The sequence below is a fragment of the Bombus vosnesenskii genome, unplaced genomic scaffold (genome assembly GCF_011952255.1).
Source record: "Bombus vosnesenskii isolate JDL3184/JDL3185 unplaced genomic scaffold, Bvos_JDL3184-5_v1.1 scf7180000014579, whole genome shotgun sequence".
Lineage (NCBI taxonomy): Eukaryota > Metazoa > Arthropoda > Insecta > Hymenoptera > Apidae > Bombus > Bombus vosnesenskii.
In genome coordinates this window covers 1,073,197-1,090,040 of record NW_022883531.1, presented here as the reverse complement: position 1 = coordinate 1,090,040, position 16,844 = coordinate 1,073,197, and the positions used below count along the sequence as shown (strand labels likewise).

Genomic DNA, 16,844 nt, shown 5'->3' with positions numbered 1-16,844 from the left:
TTTCATCGGTCGGGGGGTTGAGAAAGGAACGGGGAAGAGAAGGAAAAATAGAGTGAAATCGGTTTGCAACATCGCGTGACACCAAAGAGTTTTCGCGTCGACTATGGAACAGTGGAACCCGTATGCAACGCTGTTTCCATCCACGTACGATATTATCGGTCTGGTCGAAAGTGCCGCTTATTCGAGCCATTCGTTTCGTGCGAAGCTCACTCACGTGGTCATTTCAGATCTCGCCTATTGGGCGACAGACTTACGAGATAATCGACGAACTCCTGTTTTGTCCCCTCGTGAAAATGGGCAATATGTCGGACCGCAATTTACTGTCGGGGCGAGAATGCAATTTGCAGCCACGCTTGAATTAATATCGGCGATAAACCTAAGCTTGGTAAGCTTTCGTGTTTGTTTTGAGAGTACACTGTCAGCCAAAAGTTATGAATTTTCTATTTTAGTTTCTATTTCTATTTTAGTGTATTTTACTGCGAATCTCATAGCTCGGATGATGTGTATTTCCATTACAATGTATGTCTATATTTGTGCCGATATAAAACGATAGGTTTAAATTTGTTCTTTGATATTCCTACTAGAAATTAGACATTTTTTGGAAAGTTTGACTCGACGATAAAATGAACGAGCAAGGTAATAGAAGTAGCAAAATACCGTTACAGCGAAAGCTCGATATCGGTATGAAACGTGTTCGCGTAATATCCATAGATACCTATCGGTACCATTAAATCTTAAATGCCTATAGTAACTTGAATAGCGTAATTTCTATCCACAAAATCAACGTTACTTCATCATACTTTACCATCGACCTAGTGCGAACGACCACCAATACCAGCACACTGTCAAACTTCTTATGTCTGGCGCAAACGAAGAGTTTGCGCAACACTCTGCTTGTACATATATTATCGTGATCCTTCGGCTAAATAGCGCGCTAACAGATCGATATTTTTCCCCAAAATCAATGTCCCACGAATGAAGATTCTATCGACATATTCTACTTGCACCACGCACGGAAATTATTTACGTACTTCTTTGGCTCGATTTTCTGCGCGGAACATTCGCGATAGTGGAAGGAATAAGCCTCTCGACATTGAAAATCTCAGTTGAGAGCAGTGTAAATAGCGGTCCACGTAATCAGGAGAGTGGCTGCAAATAGAGACACATCGCAGACCGGTTCGAATGTATCTGCATACCACTAATCTGTAGTACAGACAAAAATTCTACGAAGCATCGTGATCTGGGAAATTTACAGGGTATTGGTGTTTTGTATATTTGGTAGTAATAAATTAATAGAACGTTCGGGTGTTTGTTAAATGTAAATTAAGATTTTTTCGGAACTATCTAAGAAAATGGAATTATTGTAAAGATATTTTTGCTCTTTGATTTATTTTTATTTCGTTTGATTTAAATCGTAGATGTATGCGCCCGTCAAATAACTGTCGACTTTAATTGCAATGTTTTACGTTTCTCTGCTTAGATCTCACACCTGAAAGAATGATTCCGCTCTGTAAATTATAAAACATTCCATACGATTTCTCGAACGTACTAACGAAACGAATCAAACGAAGAGGTCGTAGGGACGAAGACAAGAGTCTTAAATATTTCATCGATAAAATAACTGTTTGCACGTTTCAATTTCGTGACAACGCAAAAACTTATTAATCCAGTTTGAAACTCGTTATCTGAAAATCTTCGAACATTTCGCCAATTCATCGTATCCAGAGCAAAAGACGAATCTGGTACGGTTCTAAACGTATCATCGTAATTAATCCGTAATTGAGATCGATTTCTTGGTACATGCTTCTTCTTTCGAACAAAAGTCGTAGCCGGAGATAAGTACATAGACACATATATTCTTTACATGCAGAGGTTTCGGATAAAAACGATTCCGTCGCAGTGTTCTACTTTCGACTCGTTACCGCTCGAATGAAAGCGACGAACGAAGGGGCAAATGGAAGAAAGGAGAAGACAAGTGGAGGAAACAGGCTTCAGAATCGTCCGATCTAGACACTATCACCATTATATGCACCCGGTGAATTCCATTATGACAGTCTGGAAGAATCTTTGTCAACGCTTTCGACACACCGAACTCGAATGACGTTTGTATCTCGCTACTAGAATGCCATCCTGTCGGACACATGTGCATCTAACGTGTTGACAGGATTGATTTGTTAACCCTTTCGGTGATCAGATAGCGTTCACCATGTTACGGGCATGACATGTCGCAGAAATAAGTTTTTCGCAAAGCGAGCGGATGGATGTCTCTGATTGGCCGATTCGATCAGTGCGACTTGTACGTAGATATTCGTAAGGACGATTTATCGTACGTTAATAGAAAATTTTGTTACGCTGTTAGTTTATAAACATTTTTGAAGATCGAATAAAGTATCTTAACTCGTTAAAGAACGTGGAAATCGTCAAAGATGAGTTTCTTTTTAGCCAGTAGCAATTATATTTTACATTTATCAGTTATCGATTATCGATTATTATATCGTATCGAGGCTCAAATAGGCATACGGAATTTTTCTTGGAATATAGTTCCAGCAAAGTCGAGGGTCCATTAAAACTCCTACACAGAATCTCTCTGTTTAAACGACTAAGTTAATTCGTACTAGTTCGAGTAGAAGCTGGAAATGAACAGGGCACAACCGTCGGCTATATGAGTCTCGGTCTCAGCGTGAAAAGAGAAAGTCGTGTGATAAAAAAAGAGCAGGATATTCTCTGCAAGTCCGACGAGCATCTCCCTCGAGTATTTAGCTTAACCGGAATATCTGGTGTGCCTCGTACAAGAACTATACAGCCATTTTCCTCGAGCTGAGGAGAACGTACTGTGGTTGAAATCGCGACCGCTTCATTAAGCCAGGGTTCACGGAAGATTGCGATTCTCCCCCGCCGCCAGGTAAATTTATTGCCATCTCCCGCACTCTATAGGGGCTCGTTTCGATGAATTACGACCCGCTGAATCTGTTCTCCGGTTACGATCGCTTCCTCCACCCTGGTCCAAGCTTTTACTACTCGTAAAATTCTAACATGAGCCTCGCGTGTATCGACGATCTACAGCTTAATTTCATAGGCCATGTGCGAAACCTTAATCCCTTCGCTTCTCAGGGAAATTGGGGATATGATATTCGTATACAGCGGGCTTCGAGTCACGCAATTCGCACGATCGCACTCTCGTTTCTTGTCACAAATAATAAAAAATTCTAGCACAATGTAGCGCGTTAAGTTTCTCAATGGTATTTTATTTATTTAGTTAATGGTATCGAGCGTATATCGTCGTTTTGTTACAAAATTTCCTAATTTTCAGAAACGAACACCTTTAATATGAGGTTTTCGTGAATATCGATAAATTCCTTCCATTTCCTTCGAGATTAAGAAAATTGTCTAGCGAAGGAACACGATCGACTTGAAAACGATTCCAATTAAAAGTTTTACGTTCGGAACAAAAATTACAATTGCTAGTAAAATCGAATTTTTACCATGAATTCTACTAAAACACCCTACATAGTTTACTACGATGTCATTGAAAAATTCGAAAGTAAGATATTCCTTCGGGTATCGGAAACTTCGACGCTTGTTTTATTCCCCTGTGATAGAACTGAAAGTTTCAAAGACAAAATACTTTCTTATACGGTTGAGAAGCCTTCGTATTAAAACGTCAAGAATATTTCAATGGCTTAAAACAGTCTGCATATACAACCTATACTACTTAAATCTGAACGTCCTTCGCCACTTTCTTATGGGATTTCTATGAAATCATTAATCAGTCGAAGGAAGGGAGGAAATATTACCGAAGTACGTTTCACTTAAAAGTCCTGGCTTTCCTCGAAAGCGGATTATTGCCTTGAATATTTCTTTCGCAGCTCGGCCAACGTTATTAGACTCTACGAGTCTCATTTAGCCCGTGTTCCTTACCCTTGATGAGCCTCTTCGTCCCTTTAACGAACCAAGAATTACTATTACTCACCCTGGTTCTCGATTCTCTTTCCCACCGTGCAACCTTTCTAAATTTTAGTCTAAAACATTATCCTAGGAATGTATACTTTATCGTGAAAGATACTTCTAACGAAGATCAAAGTATCTCTCGTACCTCTTTTAATTAAAGTTTCAATTTATAGTAATTTTCCTCGATGTCAATTCCTCGTTCATTACAATTTGATATTTGTGGTTTCTTAATCCATGAAAAGTTTGTCATTACGTTTCCATTTCGGTTAATACGCCGTATATACCGCGTTCTTCGAGATTTTCAGATCAGAAAAAATTAAGACTCTTTCTTGCTCGATATGCTGTAGGCGGTTTAAATCTATACAGCAAATGCACAAAAGGTATTGTTCTTCCCAACTAATCCATCAAGTGCTGTCAAAGATACATTCTATTACAAATGTTCATGCACATATACGTATCGAGTTTATCAAGCGTAAGGGACGACTGTGGCGTAGCGAGATTTTATCTTCGACTGGAATCTACGATGTTTATAAATATCAATGATCTATAGTTGCGATCGTTTTAAGGAGAAAATAATTTTTTTATGAGACAAACATAATTTCATATAAGGCAACTATTATACTCCGTTGAAAAATATTTTGAAACCAGAAAACCACAATTTTTCAACTACTCGCACATCCTAATAAAAAACGAGAAGTTAAATAATCTGCTAAAAAATATATGGTATATTTTTCCTCGATAAGAAGCCGTGTCCTTTTCACTGTTCGTAAATTATACGAAGCGTTCCTTCGAGTATTGCTAGCCTGGTTTACTGCCTTTCGTTTCAGCTCGATGAAAGACCTGTTCGAGAGAGGAAGGAAAGGTAGAAAATATTAAAGCTTGAGGACGAAAAGGAAGTGTAGCGTTATCGAAATTCCAAAGCTCGTAAAAATCGTGCAGACGGCGCGCGTTCGATGAAAGCTCGGAGATAATATTTATTGACCTGACACAGACAATTCCCTGACAATACCGGAAGAAGATGTATCAACCAGCTACGCGCGCAAACTCATACAGAAGCTCCTTACGATCGTTTATCGTTACGCGACCGTTTACTCTCCGCAGCTGTAGATTTACCACGGTGTGCTTTAAGATCGGTGCATCGATATAAACAGCTCAGATTTTCGATTGCCATCTTGCGATGAACGATCATCGGATCTTCGAATAGGTGGCAGAGGTAATATTTTTACCTTTTAGTTCCAAGTAAATGATCGATCACGGTCAACCCTAGCGTGTGAAACGTTCTACTCTTTAGAAACCGATAGAGACGCATCTTTCCAACCATTCTGTGAAATTGGATCACGCATCATCGTCCGAAGGACGGTTGAAATTAAATCTTAATCATGCATCGCGTCCTTTCTCTGATTCTTTAAAGTCAATTTCCCCTATTCTCTTTGAAAGAGTACTTTTTTCTATATTTCCCATTAAAACTCTTTCAATGAAAATCACCGCTATTCAAGTATGACTCCATATTCTCCGAACATGGACTCCAAATATGGAATACTCTCCGTAAACACGTCCTTGGTTTCTTCCATAGAAACCTTCGATTCGTTCCGATAAAAATCGCCCAATGCGCGAAACCTTGCAAATAAAACATCGATCTCCAACGTTCTCCACATTGAACCCGATCGTCTGGCTAAAATTCTCGTGGTACGAGATTCGAAACGTTAATTACAAAAGGTGAGAAATGCCTCGGAGGTGAATACTTGCTTCCTAGCGTTGATAGAGATTCGTAGAAAATGTGGCGGGTGTAACGAACAAGCTTACTCGAGGGAATCGAAGCAGTCGGCCTCTGTTCTAGATTCGCCCGGTGTGAACGCCGAGTTTAAAGGCGCACCAGCCCCGATCTAGGGCAACCTGGCTTCGCCTCTCGGTATACACGGTCGACGGTCCGCGACAGGGACACTGCCCCGGTTTCGAGTACCTTCAAGGTCTCGCGCCGTCACCGTGCACCCTTTTCCAGGTGCGTTGTTGCACCGGAAGCGGCATCGCTCCTGCGAGACTTCCTCCTCCGCCTTCTTCCTTGTATCGCTTTGCATACCTCGCATCGTTTCGGGTTTACGTTATATATTAGAGAACGTTTCCATCGTTTTGTCTTTGTCACTAGAGTTTTAGACTTAGAGCCTAGGTTTTAGACTAGAGTTAGACTTAGTGACGCGGCGTCATACTAATTTTATAAAGAAAAGAAGACAAGATATTTGAATTAGAAAATGTATCGGATATGTTGAATTTTACCTGCCAGATGGTGGATTTTGGAAAGATTCTTTCTGATAATCGATGAGTCTGTTAGAAGTCGTCGCTTTCTTATTCTATATTTGAATCATCTATCTTGCTTCTTTTTTTAAACATACTTCTGTATCTTCTAGGATAATATTTTACAAACGCAAAATCGTTATCAAGAAAATCGATACATTTACTAGGTTATTAAAGTTATACTTAAAATCTGGTCACTTTATAAAAAATTCTAATCCTCAATTATATTACTCGATGTTATTTTAAGATATAAGCCCTATTTATTTTGTTATTTTTATTCGTCATATTTAAATACAGTTACTTGATATATTGTTGCGTCACTTTATGAAAAATTCTAATCCTCAATTATATTACTCGATGTTATTTTAAGATATAAACCCTATTTATTTTGTTATTTTTATTCGTCATATTTAAATACAGTTACTTGATGTATTGTTGCGTCATCCTTTTTAAATTCGAATCTCATGTATCTAACCAAATTAATGTGCACGCTATCACCCGACTGATTTCTGCCACTAATTACAGCCCGCTTATCGTATATTATACGTTTTAATCGATGCATCAAACATCTTACGCAACTGATCGCAGCGTACCGCCGCAAATTGAGGGGAAATTTATTAATTAGGTCATACTATCTTGAAAATTCTAATTTACGCGATGTCCAGCTATCGCTTCAATTGTAAGCCGATTACCACGGATAAAGCTCGTTTTGCCCGGTTAAAAATAATACCGCGACATTTACTCGTGCAGATCGCGATAACAGGTTCCTCCATGACATCGGAGACGTCTTCCCTTTGTTTCGATACAACAAAATAGCATAAAGAATTCTTCCAAGAAATTTTATTCAACGTTTATCGTCGGTTCGTAAGTCTGAATGTTCTTTTCGCTGGTGCTAGTCAACACATTCGAAAGAACGTGCACACACGCATCGTTCATCGTTAGAGAGTTTAACCGCGACCCAGAATCGATGGCAATCGTTGCTCTCGACGAGCAAGCCTCCCTTTGTTCGCCGGTTATGGAATAAGGAGGAAGACGAAGAAACGAAGTAAAAAACGACGATATTTTCAAGGGAAAAAGAGAAAAAGTAGAGGAGAATAACAGAGAGGTTGAGGGCGTAGAGAGGGGTAGAGGGAGAAGCGTAGGGGGATGAGTCGGGACGAACGAGGGAGGTAGTGACCTACTCTAAGTGGCCGAGATGCATGACCTGAATACCGGTGCTGTACAGGTGTGGTGTGTGTCCCACTGGCCTCTACCCTCTTCGAAGCACGAACTACCTTCACAGATACGATGGTAACCGTCGATGGTGGTGGCGGTGGTGGTGGTGATAGCGGTAGAGAAAGAGCTATATAGTCTCGAGGGATGCACAAAACGGAAATGCCATCGATCTTTCGATATCGGTGTGTATCGAGGTCTCTCTCTCTCTCTCTCTTTCTCTCTCTCGTAGGCCGTTCGATACACGAAGCACAAACACCAGCGTTAATAACAGGGCTATGTTTCAAAGGGGATTCAACGAAAGGGGTAGTTCGGTTCGTTGTCCGGCTATAAGCTAATCGGTCTGTTACGTAACCACGGCTTCACGTAACAGCCAACTAGCTGGAAGTAGACCGATCGAAGGTGTGCTCTTTGCCTTTAGCAAATTACTTGGAAGCGACAGTAGGACGGACCACTCTGTTTGAATCGGGGTAAATGTCCCGGGCCGGGTTCTTTTAATAACACTCCCATCCATCGTCTTTCTAAGCTCGTGGCTGCCGGTTTCTAAACTGCGACGTTGTTAATGTTGGAACGAGGACCATCGACTTTTCCTGGTCGCTCCGTCGTACACCGTCGCCTGATAATAACTCATCCGCTCACATTCTTAATAGACGGAACGAAACTTGGTCACGACTCGTCCCGTTGATGGATAAGCGGATCAAGTGGCCCGGTCGAGAGCAATCGTCGACGCGTTACGTAACATTTCCCAGCTAAACGAAGAGAGATTGAAGTGGAACGTTGAGGGGATCGATTATCGGCCGTGTTGTGCTTCGCTGTTCGTGTAAAAGGGTAAAGACCTAGCTACAGCTCGAGACCAAGTTTACTTTGGACGATAACGTATGGATTTCTTTCTCTGTATATCGTAAACGCGTTCACGTGTCCTCCGAAACTGTGGCATTACGAGTTTGCGTATAGTCTGATGGAAGAAATAATATTGTTAGGTATCTTCACATTGCAAATTTTCAGTCATTCCTCCCGAAAACACAGATTCATTTACAAAAATTGTATATCAAGGTTCCAACATATTTTCTTATAAATTGTATTTACGTACTTGAAATAATTTCAAGCGATGCGATCTCAACTACCTGTTACCTACGCAAAGCGCTGAAAGAGAACCAAAGAACTTGTCGTAACGTTCAAATAGCCTGAGAGAAGCACGCGATATAGACAGACCTGTTGTCAGCGTATCTGAAAATTTAGTTTATTAGCGGCGTTCTCTGTGGAGATTCGTTCGGATTTATACGCGTCCTTGACCAAATGCTCCGCGCTTCGCGCGCTTTTCGAACAATGCCGGTTGGAACGGTGCAACCGAGACACGAACTCAGGGCAACTGCTCGCGTTTCTGTGAAAGCCTTCAAATTGTCCAACCGAACGTCGGAACATCGAAAATTCGTTTCCGAGTTTCCTAGATTTCCTTTGCCATCTTCAAAGGAACGACCTTGAACGCCACCACGACGAACGACAGGGCAGGTTTGACGGGAGGAAATTACATTGTGATTCGAAATAAGAGTCGAATCTGCGAAACGGCCGCAATTACCGCCCCTATAACGCGTTTTCATCTGGCGGAAATGAAGATTCCTCTTACGACTAAATCCGTAAAAATTTCGGTGGAATTGTTCTTTTACCAGCGGGTGAGACGACGTTTGAACTTTAATAGAGGAGCTGTTAAAACGAAGCAAAAGGAGGAACGAATGCCTTGGAAAAGAGATCGAGTAGCATCTTAGACGGTGTTCTAGAATATCGTAAGAATTACTTAATAATATATGTTTGCAAATATTGTAATATGAGTTTGCATTCTCTTATTTTAAGAAAGAATCCGTTACCAACTATAATTTCTCTACCTTCGTTAATGTAACTACTTGGCAAGTTTGCGTGCAGCAAGGAACGCGTCGAACAGTTCTAACATCACTACTGTTGCCACCTTATTTATCATTTTCTCATACGACACATTCGTACAATCCTTGAACAACGCTTTTACGATTTTCCATTGCGTTTCGGTTCTGCCGACCGGCATAAACGATGTACGTACGCACGGACACTCGACTAAGGGTAGAACGATTCCGCGTGTAAAAATGATTCGAAGGCGTTGAATAAAATTTGTTAATACGCGCCTTTGTTTTCGATAAAAATTGAACTTGAAAATACCGTGGATACGCAGAAAGTTACGTGGCTTGTCGTTACCTACTTTGGATTTTGCAATATTAAAATTTTTGATTCGTTATCTCTTTGATTTCATTTTTTACCGACTTATTATCATTTTCATTTCCTTTAGTACTAATCCGTTGTAGAACGTTGTCCTGAGGCGCGTATGAAGTTAATTTTCAAGTTCAATTTCCACAGAAATGGAAAAGAAATCTTGTTCCGTATCTTCGATTCACTTTTTTTCGTACTTGGAATCGCTCCATTCCGATTTGCATCTCTGATTCCAGCACGTTCCGTATAAATCTCAATTTTAATTACGAATCCAGGCTTGTGCAGACGGTGCGCGCTCCAAGATCATGGCAAAATATTCACAGTATCAGGATTAATAGGTGAATGATACATGCGGAGTGTATACGCCGGCTTCTGCCTACTATTTGTATCACGGCCGAACCGTGCAGATATCCGCCTGTCTGACCCAAATACGTAATTATCTTTTCGCGAGGCACAACCTTGAACGGGCCAAGTCCGAACTGGGCCATGTCTCTGTCTACCAGTTTTACTTCGTTCGTCGCAGGTTACCTGCCAGGATTCAAGAACCTCTCCTTCCCTCTTTCTCTCTGTTTCTCTGCTCCGCTTGAAAGGATCTCTTAAGACAGCTGTGCGACCAATCGGCTACACTGGCAAAGCGTCATCTGGATGGGGAATAATACGTCGTAATTTTACCGTCGGATAATTCTATTAATCCGCTTTAACGGAGATTCGAGATACTGCCGGCTAGTCGCTTTCTTTAATTACACGCGAACACCGACGAGAGTTCGCTTCACTGGGATTCGATGCTGCAGTCTCGCAAAACACCGTTCCCCGGTGGCGCAACGTCGCTAAAGAGCGGCTGTCTGTTTCAAGATATTTGCATCGTGCACAGTATGGCTGAGTTTCCTGGCGGCTGGGGAATTTTTATCATACTATGGGGATATATTCCGTTATTTAACGCTAAGATTACTAAATTCGTGAAAACGAACTTTGGCGTTTTCTTCGCTTCGCAATTACTAAAAGTGTTCGATAAAATTGTTCATTATCGAAAGTACCGTAAAATTTTCTAAGAAATGCCTTTCACGTTTCGGTTTAACGTTGCAAAAAAGCTCGAAATCAAACAAAAATGCTTCCTATAATTCGCGAGTTACAAACGTCACAGAAAGGGAAGAAGCGCTGTTTCTAATCGAACGAATTTGGTTGAATCAAGAACAGAGGTTGTCTTGAAAATTTCTACGTTTACGGAGGACCTTTATGTAGGTCCGTTGGAAATCGATGGCTGATATAACGGCGGATGCCTTTCAAGATGATCGTTCGATCGAAAAGCGTTATATACGTCGGCCATCGGAACGACACAGCCCTTAGGTGAACTCGTCCCGGTGACCACTCCACCCCCGCCACGATCCACGACCACCCCCAACAACTGGAACGCTGACCCAGTTAATACACCTGTAGAAACGGTGCCAACACTCCCGTGTTCACGAATGTCGGTCTGTCGAACGCACGACCCTGTACATTGTGCATATCCCACGGAACGGCTACAATTTCGTTTCGCACGCAACACGCGAATCCCTTTTGTTAAACGACCACTTTCCAATCGTTTCTTATTGTTCTCTCTTCGAGCAAGGGGACAGCTCGATTGTTCCTCGGAGAATTTCAATCGGTTAATTATTTCAAAGCTTTCGTTCCCCTATGTGCTTCTTTACGAATTTATATATTTCGTTGTAATTTATTCGGTCATCTTATCGATAATACGATTCTTTCTCAATATATTACGTTAAAACAGAACTCTCTTATTTCCCTTCTATCAGACCTCCTACCACGCTAACTTCCATTCTTGTAACCTGAACATTCTCAGAAAAATCGTGATATCTGCGAAATTCTTAGGATCGATCGTACTTTCTCTTAAGTTTTGAATTCTAATTATTCTTTCAATATCCGTTGCATGCTTGTTGATAGATAGGAACGAAGGTAACGTAGCTTCCGCAGCTAGGAACGAAGGTAATGTTTGCAGAACGTGATGATTGAGAAGGTTGCCGTGTGTCTATATAATGCTCTGCCTAACAAATTAACGTCCAGGTAGATTATTTGCACGGTGGTATATGCATTTTAGTTCCTCCTACGAATCTTTTATAAAGAGTCAACGGTACCGTACTAACTTAATCGTATTCCGATAAAAATGTGTTCCACGCCGTTGACGGAGGTATTTCGAAGGAAAATTATAATTCTTTACGAACAAATATCACTGCAACGTGCAATTGTTCTACTTTGTTACCAGTTTATCACGAAATATTGATCTTGACCGAAGATTCTTGTAATAAATTAAATTTATACTTTAATATTGCAATTTATCTGATAAACTGCGCATTACCAACAAAACAACGTTTATCGCAAGCAACCAAAAATCTGTCAAATTTACCCTAGATACGAAAACCCTAGAAATGGTAAGACAGGTGTATCAAGCGAACGTTAATCGTCCTTGACTCGTCGCTGCCATCTCAGGATGTCGAGCGACCCCAAAGAACTTTGTATTCTCCTCACTCCACGTTTCCAAGAACATCCACCACCTCTCTGATCCTAACACCCTCTACAAATTACACTTCGGTCAGAATCTTCCCTCTTACGTCTTATACGTCCCTTTGTTCTTCTCGATTATCCGTTCCGACCCGACCATCTCGATCTTTTCAAAGAGCTTGCCCGTCTTATTAATTAATCGAACCTGACGTTCTAATGACATCCAGAAAGATACAGCCAGACAGCAAAGGGAGCGTTTCGAAGCTAATATCAGACAACGAAGGGGAAAAACTAGAATCTAGGGGTGATCGTTGAAGGGTGCAGGTGGATAGCAGCCCACGGAGTGGAAGCCGTGGGGTAGGAGTGTGATCGGCCGATGTAGGTCAGCCGAGAGTGTTGGCCCCTTTCGCCTTGACACAAACACAGGTTATATGGATCTCGGTACGGGTCAGGTTACCGATGCGCGGAACTCTTGAAATTCTACGAGGCGAGGGCGCACGCACGCACCCAACGCTCACTCGCCTGTTCTTTCTCTATTTCCACCGATGTACGTATAACGCCGCGTATTATCCCGCTCGAATTATTAATCCCATCGTTCACCGTGAAACGAGCACAAAGAACGCTGCTACGGGACGAAGCATCATCGAGAGCCGACCGACCTTCCTGGCTGTTCCAGACGACACGGCCACCACCACTACGCTCCAAACAAACGGGGACAATTAATTTAATCGATCGATCCGTTGCGCAGCGCGGCGCGCACCTGCCGCGAACAAATTTTTGTTCCACCGCTGAATTTCATTTCGAATCCCTCTCCCCTATCGGCTACCACATCTACCGCCTGTCTTTTAACGATCCACTCGGCGCGCTTGATTTTTGCCGCGACTCGTGTCAAGGTTAAATCAACACGAGCTCATCCCGCTTCGGCCGTCCGGGTTTTTGCGGCCGGCAACCGGCCAAGATATTACACCGCGCCTCACCGGTGCGTCGAATAATGTATGGATAATCGAGCGCCTCGGCTTTTCATTTCGAAGCCGGATGAATCTGTTTCGGATGAAACGGAACGATGGCAGAACGAAGGATGCCGATTAATTAATTCATTCGCAGAGGCAGCCATCGTGTATACCTATAATTTAAGTTTGACTTTCAAATTCTTGTAGCCATCTACAGGCATGTCACATTGGCGAATTAGCGATTTAGACGAACGAATCAACGATACGTTGATTTAATTGTCCCAATAAACTTTGTTAAACCAGTCGAGCCCTCGTCATGCGAATACTCTATTATCTAGATGTTTCGTTATTTCAATGCGTTTTGCATATAAATAGTACAATTATCTACAACAAGATTTTTGCAATAAACGATACTACTGAAAAGCTGATGCATCTTCGTGAGCTGTTACATGGTGACACATGCTTGGATGGACGTCGAGCAAAGATACTATACAGGAAGAAGTCGAAGATAATATTAGGACAGATACAAGATAAATATACCAGGATGCGGTAATTGCGAGTACATAACAGGATGAGACGATTGTGCTAAGATAACAAGATACGATGATTGTGCTAACGCCGATATGATAGGATGGTTTCAATATGACTTCTTTGATTGATTATAATACTGGTGTTATCTGTGTTTCCAATAACGAGTTAGAACATGAATGTAACGATGAGATCGTTCACATTTTGAAGCATTTGAGGCTTCAAAAATAAGGCTATGATGGTACGAGGCACGAAATTTCAGCTGCTAAAAAGATTTGGAACACATAATAAACAACTGAATCATATCGAATTTCATTACTCGTGGCTGCTACTATTAATATTTATGTTCATGTATAGATATACGGACGAACATGAAGTTCTACAACTCGAGAATTCCTTTATTCGAATCCCAATGTCGCCCGATTAGCTGAGATAGCCCAAGTTTTATCGTACTTCGTAACTTTTTTCGTTAAATAAACGTTCTTTGATTCTAAAAAATTTCAGATTATTAAATATATGGACATACCGTTATAGAGCTCTTGAACGTGCAATTGAATTATACCGTGTAGAAAGAATTTTAAAATCTTCGGAAAAAATCATGTATACACAGGTGTGTAGTCAGATAAGATGCGTACACGTAATAGTAAATCTTCGTAAAAGTAATCAGTATGCGACGAGGAAAACTTTGGAGTCACATTATAAATTTCGATCTCTAGAGGCAGAGCCGAGTGAAAAGAGTTTAAAAACTTTCAGCGCGTCCAAGAACGCGCGTTGTGTCAAGTTCGAAGAAAATTACTCGATTTATTAGTAATAAATACAATTCCTCAAATAGGCTTTCCAAATTAGTTGCAAAATTTTGTCACAAATCGTTGCAGTCCATATGTATTATAATTTCCTGTGGAATTTACCTTCCGCTATAAAGAAGAATAACTCTGTCTAAGACAAGAGCCGGCGTCAATGGGGTCTACCTATTTTGAGTAGCAAAGCCTATTGTGGCCGTAACGATATTTCAATTATTCGGCCGTGTACTCGAGAACACACGCGCGTTCATTGACGCAACACGATGCCAATTGTGTATACGATTCTGGCGTTTCAGCTGAAGAAACATTTCAGCGCCATTTCGTCGTCTCGAGACCCTCGTGTGTCGATTCCTCTTTAGTCGACGATCGAATCGAACGTTAGAATTACGGATGGCCGAACTTCACACTAGAACCATCGACGAATAACGTCTTTATCAAAGCATTCACAATGGACGGAATGCGAAAAGTTATATAATTCAAGGAGAAGAGTAAGCTTTTGTTCGTATATTTCGTGAAAAGTCATCCTCAAAACTGGACCTTACAAAATTTCTACGAAGATTTACAAATTGATGATTTTGGCCATTCTGATAGTTCTACCGTTAAAGCAACTATTCGAGACAACGAAAGGAAAGAATGCTCGTTTTTATATTTTTCTAGTAGAAATACAAATAAAGAAACTCGTGGTTTGATTAATCCGCCATCGATCAAATTTTACAATATTTTACTTCATTTTATTTCAAAATAGTTGAAATATTCGCAAAGTTAAAACGCGGATCTCTTTTCACGTAGCAATGGAAAGATGATTTTATTTGATTACTTTAAAGTTGTAATCCCTGAGCTTCCAAGGTCTTGAGCTCCTTTCTAACGAAGTTACTGGTTTCCTAAAAATTCAGGTTAAAAGGATGTAGAGACAAATTCAACAATGTTACGTATAACGAGTTGTTCATTGTGAAATATGTATTCAGAAGTAGCTACGTTGGACCCTATATGAAGAGAAATATATGCATATTCGTTTTTATTCAATGTTTCCAACGTATATTGGTAATATGTACATGCAAAGAATAAGTATATGAAGAGAAATGGTCTTTAGACGAATCTTTAAGTTTATTTTATTGCATTGTTTATTCTTTTGTTTATTTTATTTTCGATTCTGCATATCTACAGATTAATTTTACCTAGTACACGATCGATACGTCTACTAATCACGTTTATACCGTCTGAAAATTTTCCAAAAATTAAACTCGACCACTTCCTCGTAAAAAGCACATTTATTTTTACTCAAACCAAAAATCTAAACTCGCTAACTAAGATTCCTCGTCCGGATCAAAGACAATCAGTTGCTCGTTTTCAATTGAATTGGCGAATTAGCGAACGCTAAGCGACGAGTAGCAGAGGTCGAAGATATATCGGGCAACGAGCAGTAGAACCAGCGTACTTGAACTGCCAGGAACAGCAATGTGCTTCCTGTTCTCGACGCATTACCGCCAGTTTCATCGGTGGAATCGGGATTATTGCGAGTGTTGCTGCACACAGAGCGCTCGTTCGAACGGTGATATAGCTCTCTGCTGGATCCAGCCAAGGGAAAACTGAACGATACGTTCCGTGAAGCGTAATAACGTGTAATTAAGCGTACACGGAGCATGTGACGGTTAGCAACGCCATGACAAAGGCAGACTGAATAGACACGTTCGAACGGCACACGCGTGCTCTCGGCTTGTTCGTATTTCATGCGTACGTATATACATGCATACATAGGTACGTACGTACGTGTGATAGATGTGTACACGGAGCATGTGCGTCGCCAACCTGTTCCAATGCACCCATGACCGTGTCCGTTCGTGTGAGCTGCCACGTATTCCCCTGCGCGGACCGCGATAATATGTGTCAGGGTCGATGATTTATCACAGAATTTTGACTGGGCGGACTATGGTCCGGTGGAAAGCCTTTCTTTTCAATTTGCGAATACTCACGAGCGTGAATGTACTTGATAATTACTCGAAATACTTTTTCTTCGAACGATGCATCAGGCTCGGTATCGCGCTATTTAACGTCGAAACAAAACCAATTAATTACTCGAGTAAGAAAAAGGGTGAAAATAAGAAGCTTGGGAACACAAAAACTGTACGAAACCTTCCTCTGTCTTTAGTTTCGTGGAATCAGCGACTTCCAATAAACACAGAAACTTTTGTGTAAGATCGCGATGTCCAGCGAACGGTGATTAAAGTCACCGAAATGAAATTGGTTAATCTTTTTCCCCTTTTATTCTTGTTCATCGTTGGGATACAGGCGATGCACCGGAATTATCAGCTTTCAATCAGTTTTTTAAGGGTTGTCGATACGAACGATGTTCATCAGAGCCGAAAGGAGCAAAGTACGGATCGAGTTAATTGGA

At 41.1% G+C, this 16,844-nt stretch overlaps 1 protein-coding gene across 1 annotated transcript in view; it reads right to left on the bottom strand.

The window, feature by feature from the left end:
* Positions 1–16,844, bottom strand: part of LOC117240179 (neuropeptide SIFamide receptor-like) — a 55,240-nt gene that overhangs the window by 26,319 nt on the left and 12,077 nt on the right. The gene's annotated exons all lie outside the window — the stretch shown is intronic.